The sequence below is a fragment of the Tupaia chinensis genome, unplaced genomic scaffold (genome assembly GCF_000334495.1).
Source record: "Tupaia chinensis unplaced genomic scaffold, TupChi_1.0 Scaffold000426_1, whole genome shotgun sequence".
In the NCBI taxonomy this organism is placed as follows: domain Eukaryota; kingdom Metazoa; phylum Chordata; class Mammalia; order Scandentia; family Tupaiidae; genus Tupaia; species Tupaia belangeri.
In genome coordinates this window covers 2,691,307-2,703,460 of record NW_006159931.1, presented here as the reverse complement: position 1 = coordinate 2,703,460, position 12,154 = coordinate 2,691,307, and positions in this window count along the sequence as shown.

The following is a 12,154-nucleotide window of genomic DNA, read 5'->3' as shown; positions in this document are numbered from 1 at the left end:
CTGTTACGTGAGCCACATAATCTGTGGGCCTTTGTTCTGCAGCTAACACACAGCCGTAATTAATAGCATGCAATTTTAACAAGTAATGCATAGCTGCAATTAAGGCTAAGTCTGTTGTTTAATGTGTCTATTCACCAAACATTTATTTTCTGAGAACCGACGGGATAATTTTTGCATATTCATTTATTACTGGGAGGGAACTTCAAAAAATGCATGGAAAATGGAGTTAAAGTACAAGTGTATTGGCACAAGAAAATTTTGAAATCTATGTATTGTTTTTATTTTTGTTGTTTGTTTGTTTTTAAATGCCAGAGGGCCTGTGTGCATGCAGGAGAGGGAGAAAGGGAGAGAGAAAACCCTTCGATGGGACCTAGTCATACCACAATCCTTGTTTCTCCACACCATCGGTATCTTGGGCATATGTCTGTACTTGGTGCGTTTTTCAAGTCACGAGGTCCAGGACTCAAACCCTGGTCAGCTATGTGGACCCAACTTTGTCTGTTTAATACTTAACTGTGGGACCAGCAGGTGGCATAATTGCTATGTAGCTGGACTCCCATGTAGTGGACCATGGTTCGAGTCCCAGACCCAGTAGCTTAAACTCATGCTGGGCACGTGTGCGGGTGTGCCCAAGATCCCGAGAGGAGAATGGAGGAGAAGGGATTGCGGCATGGCCATCCCCCCCGGGGGGGTGATTTCTCGCTTTCTGTCTCTCTGGCAAGCACACGCACTCTATAGCAAAAGCTTCTAAAAAAAAAAAAACTTCACTGTGTAGGGCCAGGCATACGTAAATCTTTCATAATATGCTTTTTCTATGGAACTTTTGCTATAGGGCACGTGTGCTCGCCAGACAGACAGAGAGAGACAGAGAGATAGAAAGCAAGAAATCACCCCCCCGGGGGGGATGGCCATGCCGCAATCCCTTCTCCTCCATTCTCCTCTCAGGATCTTGGGCACGTACGCACACGCGCCCGGCATGAGTTTTAAGCCACCGGGTCTGGGACGCGAACCACAGTCAACTACATGGGAGTCCAGCAACATAGCCATTATGCTAACTGCTGGTCCCTCCATGGAACTTTTGAAGACACTTTTGTATTTCTCAAAACTATGCAGTCACTGTTGAATTTAATGAAATACACTTCATTGAGTGATTGCCTTAATGCTAGTGGCATTTTGTCATTATATATATTTTGTGCAAGAACATCTCAGTTGGATACCAGCAAGTCTTTAACGTTTCTTTAACACCTCCTAGGCTTCCTTATGTAAACAATTGAAAGGTGACCCACTGATGCAGAAAAAGCATTTGATAAAATATAACATCCCGGGGCTGGCAGGTGGCGATGGTTAAAAACACTGGACTCCCACATGCCAACCATGGCTCAAGTACCAGTCCTGGTGGCTTCCTTTATCACTTTCCCTCTCTCTCTCTGTCTCTCTCTGGCCAAATTGGAATACTATAACAATAATAAATAAAGTTAAAATAAGATAATTTTAAAAATACACATCCCTTTAGGATTAAGACTCTGACAAAATCAGCATATAAGGGTCACTTCTCAATATAATAAAAGCTATGACAAACCCATAGCTAACATCATACTGAATAGGAAAAAGCTGAAAATTTTTCTACTAAAAACTGAACAAGACAAGGCTGCCCAATTTCTCCACTCCTTTTCAATATAGTACTGGAAGTCCTAGCCAATGCAATCAGACAAGAAAATAAAATAAAAGGCATTCAAATAGAAAAAGAAGTAAAATTATCTCTATTTGCAGATGACGTGATTGTATACATAGAAAAACCAAATATTTTGTGTGCAAGAAAATCTCAGTTGGGGGACCAGCAGTTAGCATAATGGCTATGTCGCTGGACTCCCACGTAGTCGACCGCAGTTCGTGTCCTGGACCCGGTGGCTTAAAACTCACACTGGGCACATGTGCATGTGTGCCCAAGATCCCGAGAGGAGAATGGAGGAGACGGGACTGCGGCATGGCCATCCCCCCTGGGGGGTGATTTCTCACTTTCTGTCTCTCTGTCTCTCTCTGTCTGTCTGGCAAGTACACACACCCTATAGCAAAAACTTCTAGAAAAAAGAAAAGAAAAGAAAAGAAAATCTCAGTTGGCTATCCACAAAACAAAACAAAACAAAAACCAACAATAAAAAAAAACAACTTCTGGAAGTGATAAATTAATATAGAAATGTGGCAGGATGCAAAATCAGCATACAAAAATCTATAGCATTTCTATACACCAACAATGAACAGACTGAAGTAGAATTAAGTAAATCAATCCCATTAATAATAGTTACAAAAAATAAGATACCTAGGAATAATGAAAAGAAGTGAAAGACCTCTACAAGGAAAACTATAAAAAACTAAAAAAAGAAATTGAAAATGACACAAAAAAGTGGAAAGACATTCCGTGTTCCTGGATTAGAAGAATTAATATAATCAAAATTCAATTCTACCCAAGTTAATTCATAAATTTAATGCAATTCAGATCAAGTTGCCAGAGATGTTTTTCATAGATTTAGAAAAAAAAATCATAAAATTTGTCTGGAATCATAAAAGGTTCCATATCACCAAAGGAACACTGCACAAAAAGAACAAAATAGGAGGCATCTCATTCCCTGCCCCCAAAATTATTACAAAGCTATGATAATCAAAACAGCATGGCACTGGCACAAAAACAGACATGTAGGCCAATAGAACAGAATAGATAACCTAGAATAAACCCCAAAACATAGTGAACTGATTTTTGACAAAGGGCACAAGGCACTTCAGTGGGGAAAAGAAAATCTCTTCAGCAAATGGTGCTGGGAAAACAAGGTATACACCTAGAGGGGAAAAAAATAAACTGAACCCCTATTTTTCACTATTAACAATAATCAACTAAAAAAATCAAAGATTATAAACGTAACACCTCAAACTGTAAAAATACTGAGGAGAAACTCTTGAGACAACAGAGTAAGCCTATATTTCTTCAATAAGACCCCCAAAGCCTAGACAATGGTCCTGAAAATAGACAAATGATACTATATCAGGTTAAAAGCATCTGCACAGCAAAACAAACCATAATTTTAGTGATGAGACAGTCTTTGGAATGGGAGAATATATTTGCAAACTATGCCTCAGATAAGGGACTGATAGCCAGAATATATGGGAAACTCAAGCAGGTTACTTGAGTAAAGAAGGAAAAAAAAATCAATCCAATTAAAAGATGGGCAAATGAAAAATAATAATAATAAAAAAGTCGGGCAAATGAGCTGAACAGACAGCTCTCCAAAGAAGACATACAAACAGCCAATAAGCATATGAAAAATATACTCTACCTTCCTTATCATAAGGGAAATGCAAATAAAAACCACAATGAGATACCACCTAACCCCAGTCAGAATGGCTAAGATTTAAAAAAAATAAAGAATGATAAATACTGGTGAGGCTACAGTGAAATGGAACCCTCCTACACTGCTTAAGGGAATGTAAATTAGTACAGTGGCTGTGGAGAACAATATGGAGGTTTCTAAAAAATCTACAAATAGAACTACCACATGATCCAGCAATTCCACTCCTGGATATCTACCCAAAGGATAGGAAAATACTCAGAAAAAAACACTTGCACATTCTTGGTTATTGCACCATTATTCGCAATTGCTAAGACATGGAACCAACCCAAATGTCCATAAACAGATGAATGAATTGAAAAAATGTGGCATAAATACACTGCAAAACACTACTCAGCCATAAAAATAATCAATGAGACCCTGGTATTTGAAAGAAAGTGGATGAATATGGAAGACTTAATGCTAAGTGAAACAAGCCATACTATGAAAGAGTGGCATTGTATGTCCCCACTCAGTACACATGGACTGTCTGCATTCTATGGCAGAGACTGAAAGATTGGAAGGTATAAAAGCATGGAGAGCAACTGTGGATATAAGAGGAAGTGTGGGAGGATGGTGGGCAAAGAGAGGAGTAGGAGGGAGTAAATCAAAGGGAAGAAGAAAAGCAGATAAGATCGCTGGACTTTACATTCTAGCTGGGAAGAAATCATAAACAAGGGAACACATGAATATACACGATAATTTTACACAACACTAAATATTATGATATACATTGAAATATATCAGAATGATGTGGTAGGCAGTGCCAGTGCCAGGGAAGGATAAAATACTGGGTGGTTGGAAAAGTCATGACGTATTTTTTTTCTATGCAAAAATGCGTCATGATTTTTCCAATGACCCAATACACCGGGTGGTAATGAAAGGCTTCATTGAGGAAGGCACAACTAAAATCATTTCCTTCCCCACTTCCTGCATTTCCAGCCAACCCTTTCCGGATCCAAAGGTGCCTGAACTAGGGAGAAGAACACAAATCAAACTATATATATATTATTATTTTTTGGCCAAAGTGATAGTTGAGTAAGTCTGAGAATATTGGTTTCTAGAAGGAAGTTTTTGCAGTACCTGGATTAATACGTCCTGTAACCAATCTGAAGGCTGTCCAAGTAGGATGCAGAAGATACATCAGCCACAGGCTAAGGGCTCTCCGTGGGGAAGGTGGTTCTATTCCCCCTAGCTGAGTAATCAAGGGCTCTGCTCTACACACATGAGATGAGACCAAACAGACTGTCACTGCTTCCCGGAAGGTTTGAAGCTGTTCCAGCCCTGATGTGCTTTACACCCAGTCATGCAAAAGTTACTGAGGGTGGAGGATCTGGTCTGACACTTAGACACAGAGCTCTGTGACAAACAGTTCCTCAGTGATTCCCCCCAAGGCCAGCTTGTGTCCCACCCTGGCTCCAAAGTACAAACTGTCACCTCACTTGGGACCCTGATGCTTACCCGCCCTCAGCAAGTTAACTTCTTTGTCCCTCCGAACATCCCTCTGGCACTTTCCCGAAAGGCCTGGTTATAAAACTTTCACCTGCTTCCAGCAAAAACGTTGGAGCAGATTCCAGTTTCGCTTCACATGTCACAGGAATGTGAATAATCCCATTTAAGAGGATGCTTGATTAAGTTTTCAGAACCCAAATCAATTTGGTCATTCTTCAATCCCTAGAGTAAAGCTTGTCACAAAATGGAAACATTTTTGCATCAACTATTGTCTTAGAAAGGAGTCCTGTTTGTCCGGTTCTCAACACACAGAAGTAATAGTTCCTATAAGAAATAACAGCAGAAATTCCCATTTCTGAGGTCCTTTACCCACCCATACCTTTTGGTCTCAGAGTAGTATGTTCCAAGAGACAGCTGACTTCTGACAAAAGCCACTACCCCCAAGGCAGAAAGAAGAAAGGAAGTGTGTATTGGGGATCATTGGGTAATTCATCATCACAGCTGCACAGCCTGCAGGTAGAAGAACTTAACTAAATTCTGGGGATTAGCAGATGGCGTAATAGTTACATCGCTGGACTCCCACATGATTGACCATGGTTCAAGTCCTAGACCTAGTGGCTTGAAACTCACGTTGGGTATGTGTGCATGTGTGCCCAAGACCCCAAGAGGAGAGTGAAGGAGAAGGGACTGTGGTGTGGCCATCCCCTCTGGTTTCTCACTTTCTCTCTCTCCAGTGAGTGCACACACTCTACAGAAAAATTCTCTCCAAAAAAAAAAGAAAGAAAAGAAAAAACAAAAATCAAAAACAAAATATAAAAAGAACTAAGTTCCAGCACCTTGGTGGCCTGGTAGTAGTGGCAGCTGGCTCCTACATGGCCAACTCCACGGTTCAAGTCTGGACCTAGAGACTTAAGAAACAGTCAGGCACGTGAGTGTGTGTGTGTGTGTGTGTGTGTGTGTGTGTGTGTGTATGTGCCCAAAATCCTGAAGAGAGGAAGAAATGGAGGGAAGGGGATTGAGACATGACCATTCCCCATAGAGGGTGCTTTCTCCTCTCTCTCTGGCATGCACACACGTCCTCGAGTGCACACTCGCAAACTAAGCTTGCACTTAATCACCTATACAAGAAGTATTACATCACTTATTTAACAGATCAGTAGGAAAATCTGTCTCCCCTACCAACTGCTGCAACAACACCCCATCCACAGGAAGCCACCAAGAAGGCTGAAAAGCATCCAGAACTAAGGATGGGGTGCCCTGCTATGGTTCCTGCTCCTGTCTCCAAAGCCATGTTCTCCAAGAGCAGACATGGCCTCAGAAGGGGCAACACAGGCCGTCAGGTTCTCATTGCAAGGAAGGGGAGGGAAGGGCTTGCTTTCAGACCAGCGCCGCAGCGCCGTGTAACTTGAAAACTGGAGTGCATTTCATCAGACAGGAATTCCTTTACCGTTAATAGGTTCTATCGGAGGAGTATCTCCCCCCGTCCCTGGTGTGATCTGGCATATATGAATACCTGACTAGTTTCCCTTCATTACCGCTGAGGTGGAACTAAGGGACCTCTAAAGTGTGAAATGAGAAATGGATGCGGTGTCACTTCATGCTAATCACTACTCCGCTGAGCTGGCTCCAAAATCAGAATCCAATTAGTGACTATTTTAAGACTGCATTATACAGTTGGTCCCAAATGCTTTCTAAATAAGGAGAATGTTATGGGCTACCTACGATCTTTTCCTCCCGTTAATCATTTCAAGGATTTGTGTTGTGTACACAAAGTGACTATTAAGCAATTAAACTATTAAAGGCATTTTTAAAAAGAATTATTTATTTTGTTTTATTAGTGTTTTGTTTGTTTGTTTTTGTTTTCTTTTACTTTTTGAGAGGCTTTAGCTATAGGGCACATGTGCTCACTGGAAAGACAGAGAGAGACAGAGAGACAGGGGATGGCCATGCTAGAGTCCCTTCTCCTCCATTCTTCTCTTGGGATCTTGGGCACATACATTCACGCATCTGGAGTGAGTTTAAACTACCAGGTCTGGACTTGACCATAGTCAAATACGTGGGAGTCCCGTGACATAACCATTATGCCACATGCTGATCCCCGTTGTTATTGTTTTAATTTGACCAGAGAGAGAAAGAAAGGGAAGTGAGAAAGTGACCAGCCAGGTCTGGGACTTGAACCACGGTCAGCCATGTGGGAGTCCAGCACCTTAACCACCATGTCACCTGCCATTCCTCTAAAGACTTTTTTTTAAAAATTTAAAGCTATAGCTGAACTGTAGAAGTATTTTCTCCCCGCCTTCCCCCACACACACCCAACACCTTTTCATTTAAGTACACTGCCTAGGTGTATCTACTGCAACTTGTTAAAGGCATAAAGAAATAAACCATTAGATAGCCTGGTGATAAAAGCTAGGGAATTTGTTTTTATTTTTAAAAAAATATATTTGTAGGGAGCAGCAGATAGTGTAATAGTTACATCATTGGACTCCACTGTAGTTGACTGTGGTTGGAGTCATGGACCTGGAGGCTTAAACTCATGCCGGGGGTGTGTGCATGCATGTCTAAAATCTGAAGAGGAGAATGGAGAAGAGATTGTAGCATGACCATCTTCCCTGGGGGGTGATTTCTCACTTTATATATATATATATTAGAAAGATTGATGCTTTTGTGTTTTGGGGTGTGGCAACTGAGGCGAGGAAAAGGAGGTAGGAGAGGTACAATGGAGAAATGAAAAAGCATTTAGTGATACATAGTCCTCCCATCTATAATGATGTTGTTATAGACTTACAAAATTACAAATAACATGCGTATCCTTCCTCCAAACTGGCTTTCTCTTGTGTCATTGTGTCTGTCCAGAGTCTGAGGCCACTTAGTCATTGCAGGATCTTCTTTCAACACCCACTCATTCCCCACCAATGCAGCCCATCACCAACTCAAGTGGATCCCACCTACCAACTCTTGGGTCTACCCCTCCTCTCTAGGCCAGGTGCCCCTGCTGCAGTTTAGGGCCTGGCTGTCTCACTGGAGCAGTGAGCAGTCCCCAAACTGGGTTTCCTCACACCAGCCTGGCCTACCTCCATCCTTGGTCAGTGTGACTTTCTAAAACCCAAATTGGAACCATGGTGCCCCACCAAATACAAAGTCTATGTTCTATGGAATGATCCAGCAAGGATCTTTCCTTGTCTCCCCCACAACCAACTTGCACCCTTCACATACCACCCTGGCACTAGCAATCACATTACATTTGAATTATTTGTTTGCAAAACTATCTCCCTCACTGGGTTGTGAGTATCTTGGAGGTTGGAACTATGTCCAATGCCTGCCCAGCACTTCACATGCTGAGAAAATGCTGAGCAAATGTTTGTAAGGAGAAAAAAGGGAAGACAGACAATAGAAGCTCGCTGGGCTTCACACATTGTGATAGCACACAGAAACCACTTATCGCCCTGCTTTGCTAACTGCTTAGAATGAAAACAGGGGATTCCAGTAGAGTGGCCATTGTCCAGCACCCAGAGTTTTCTCCTATCTGGGGAGACCGGGCTTCAGGTATGTGTGTCCTATACAATCACACAAGACCCAACACTTAGAAAGTCTTCACATTCCGTTTAATGCTCTATTGTCACTATCTTGAAATTCTTAACAAATTCTTAACAGAGGATTGAGTTTTGTTTTGTTTTGTTTTTCCTCTTGGACTTAGCCCTGCGGATTATGTAGAGGTACTGTCTAGGATATGAAAGTCGAAACAGCTGGAGTTTCAATCCTCCTTATTCCCACCTCTTGAGAAAAAGAGAACAAAAATGAAGTCCTTGTCTACTAGCCTGTCTTTAACACTTTTCTAACATTTGCTAAGTTCTCTTTGTAAATAGTAGAAAAGAGGCTGCAGTTTCAGTATATTCCCTCTCTCTCTCTCTCTTTCTAACTTGCCAGAGGATGCATGAACTAGCTAGAAACAGAGAGAGGGAGACCAAAAGGGAGAACGCATCCCCCAGTGGAATGAGCTCACACTGCAATCCCTTCTCCTCCATTTCTCCATCCTGTTGGGATTTAAGGCTCACCTTCACATGCACCTCATGTGTATTTCAAACCAACAGGGCCAGATCCAAACTGTGGCTATGTGGGATCTGGCTCACTTAATCACTAGGCCATGGGGCGAGCCCAGCTCAGAACCATTTTGAAGTAGAAATGTTGGTTACAATTGGACACTCTCTGGTTGTTCCCTCCCTTTGGGAGCCAGGAGTCTAACTAAATCTAAGCCTGGTCACCCGGATGCTCTACCCAGGAGATGAAGGGGTGGCAAGAAGCCCTCCTAGGGAGGCCATGGCTGTAAGTTTTAGTAGGAGAAGCAAAAGCTCCCCTCGACTCCAGCCTGTTTCCTAGCTTGCACCTGCAGGCACCCACTGATTGCAAGAGCCCCCATCGACCTCCAGTAGAAGCCTTTCTGTCTGAGCCAGTGGAGGTGGGTTGTTGCTACTTGAAACTGGAAGGCTTCCTCCTGAAGAGTGGAAAAAAAAAAAAAAAAGATCGAAACTGATTTTTCTGCCAGCTCTTATTCCTTTCAGTTGCTTCTACATTGTAGGTGGGGACTTAGGGTGATAGACAACACAGTGGCCTTCAGGGGGCTCAGTCAAACTGGGTCCGAGCCCCAGACCACAGGTGCTACAGGTGTGCCATTTGAGTGAAGGTTCCCCACTCTCTTCTCACTCTCTCTGCTTCACCTAGTAATAACAGCTAGGGCCTACCTTGGTTCCAGGTGCTCTTTTGGGGGGGGAGATGTCTGCTATAGGACATGTACACTCGCTGGAGAAACACAGACAGAAAGCAAGAAATCACCCTCCCCCCTGGGGGGATGGCCACGCTGCTATCTCTTCTCCATTCTCCTCCCAGGGTCTTGGGCATACATGCACATGTGTCTGGTGTGAATTTCAAGTCACCTGGTCTGGGACTCAAACTGCAGTCAGCCGTGTGGGAGTCCATTGACACAACCACTCTGCTGACCCCTCCACAACTTGCTTTTCTGATCAACATTATACTTTTGAGGTTTATCAATACTAATATATAGCCACGTCAGCTTATCCTTTTTTTATATTATTTTATTTTCATTTCATTTTCTTTTATATGTTCAATCTTACCAAATGGGTATTTCAACAGCTGAACATTTTTCCCTAGTACAGTTGATAAAACAACAAAATACCTTCAACAGATAATACCACATTTCTTTGTGCCATTAAAGCCTTACCTCCCTATTTTTCTTCTAAATGTCCTTCCTCAGACCCTCTTTCCACACACCATATCTGGTATTTATATCTAAATACTGTGTTTCTATATCCTTTAGTCAATTAGTTTCAGTCATAGAGTGTGGACACTTGGTATATATTAAGTGGGGACATACAATGCCTCTCCTTCATAGCCTGGCTTGCTTCACTCAGCAGTAAATATTCCATATTCTACTTCCTGTCAAAAGCCAGGGGTTTTTTTTATGGCTGAATAGTATTCCATTTAGTATATGTGGCACAGTTTTCCTATTCATTCATCTGTTCATGGGCATTTGGGTTGCTTCCATGACTTAGCAATTGTGAATAGTGCCGCAATAAACATCGATGTGCAAGCACTTTTCTGATTAAGTGTTCTTCTGTCCTTTGAGTATCAGCTTATCCTTTTAATGACTGGATGTTACGCCACATATGAAAGTATTTTATGCATGGTTATATCACAGTTTATTCTGCTATAGATTAAGGACACAGTTTCACTTTCTAAACTCTTCTGGGGGTGGCATTTCAAATGTCTTCAGGACAGATATGTAAGACCAATGTGTCTGTGGGCGTAGCCTGTGGCCTGGTGCTTAAGGACATATGGCCAGCTGAACAGTTCAATTTTCTGATCTGGTGGCTTGAAAAACATGCCAGGGACATGTGTGTGCATGCCCAAAATCCTGAGAGGAGAATACAGAAGGGACTGTGGGAGTGATCCTGACCCCTGGGGGGTGATTTCTTTTCTCTCTCTCAGGCAAATGCAAGAAAGAAGAAAGGTGTGAGATGCTCTGCAGGAGTGAAAAATCGGACTGGTGCCTACATTAACCGAGGCATTCACATTCCCATCTTCCTTTTAACTTTATCTATTTACTTATTCCATGACAGAGTGACAGAGAAAGAAAGACGGGGAGAGACAGGCACCCCCAAAGGGTCTCCATGTCGTGACCCGGCCCCTAGGCTCAGCTGTCCCAGACCATGGCACACACGCATTCATCCCTGACTTGCTTAGGGAGGCCCTGGGATGCAAACCCAGGACCTTTTCCATGCAGGTCCAGTTGCCTCATCATTGCACCACTCTCCAGTCCTACACTTCAGCTGAAACAGCACACTAGCCAGTTCATCTCCACTAGCCTGGAGCAGCAGGGTTCTACTGTGGTCTTCCCAGACAGAACATATGCTATTGAGGCAGCTTAAGGCAACCACCCCTGCAGACAGGACCAGGAAATGGAAATGGAAGTGGAAGTGAAGGGCACGCCTGGCTTCCCATCTCATCAGCGCAGTCCCGAGTTCTGGGAAGGTGCTGATGAACTCACAGGCTGGTCGTGGGAGACATTCCAGTCCCCCTGCTGGGAATTCCAGGTGAAACGCACAGCCACGCACAAACAATTTGGGAGAGCTGATCGATCACTGGGGCTTAAGGTTGGTTACTCTGTCACTCAAAGTTACTGAATCAGAAAAAATGGAGATGCATTTGCTATGATTCAGCCCCAGTCAGCAGAACTTCCCTGGACACTGCTGTCCCTGTTATGGGGAGAGGGAAAAAAAGAACAGCCTTGCAGTCAAGGACACAAAAACCCCAGGTCTGCCACTTCTAAGTGTGGACCTTGGACAAAAACTTCCTCTCTGAGCTCTGGTCTACTGTCCTAAATGGGGCATAGACCAGTAAGCTGGATCCCACACGGCTGACCATGGTTCACATCCCAGCCCCAGAAGCTTGGAGAAACACTCTGGGTGCATTGTGCATGCTTGCCAAAAATTAGGACAGCATGGAGAAATGGAGGAGGAGTTCAGCATGGCCATGTCCGGTGGGGGGATGCTTTCTCCTTCTCTTTCTCTATCGCTTTTTTTTTTTTTTTCTGATGAGCACACAAGCTTCTCTGACAATTGGAGAGAGAGAAATGGAGAATTTAAAAACTCCTTCTGATCCTTTCATAAGCATGATGACGGTGTTCACACCAAAGTGGGAGCCCTTGAGCCCTGTAATGACCTCAGCACAGAACCCGTCTTGACCTGAAAGAGCAATTTAATCCTAGGAGCCACCTGTACTCTCCTCACAGTCCACACATCTTGGAGGGT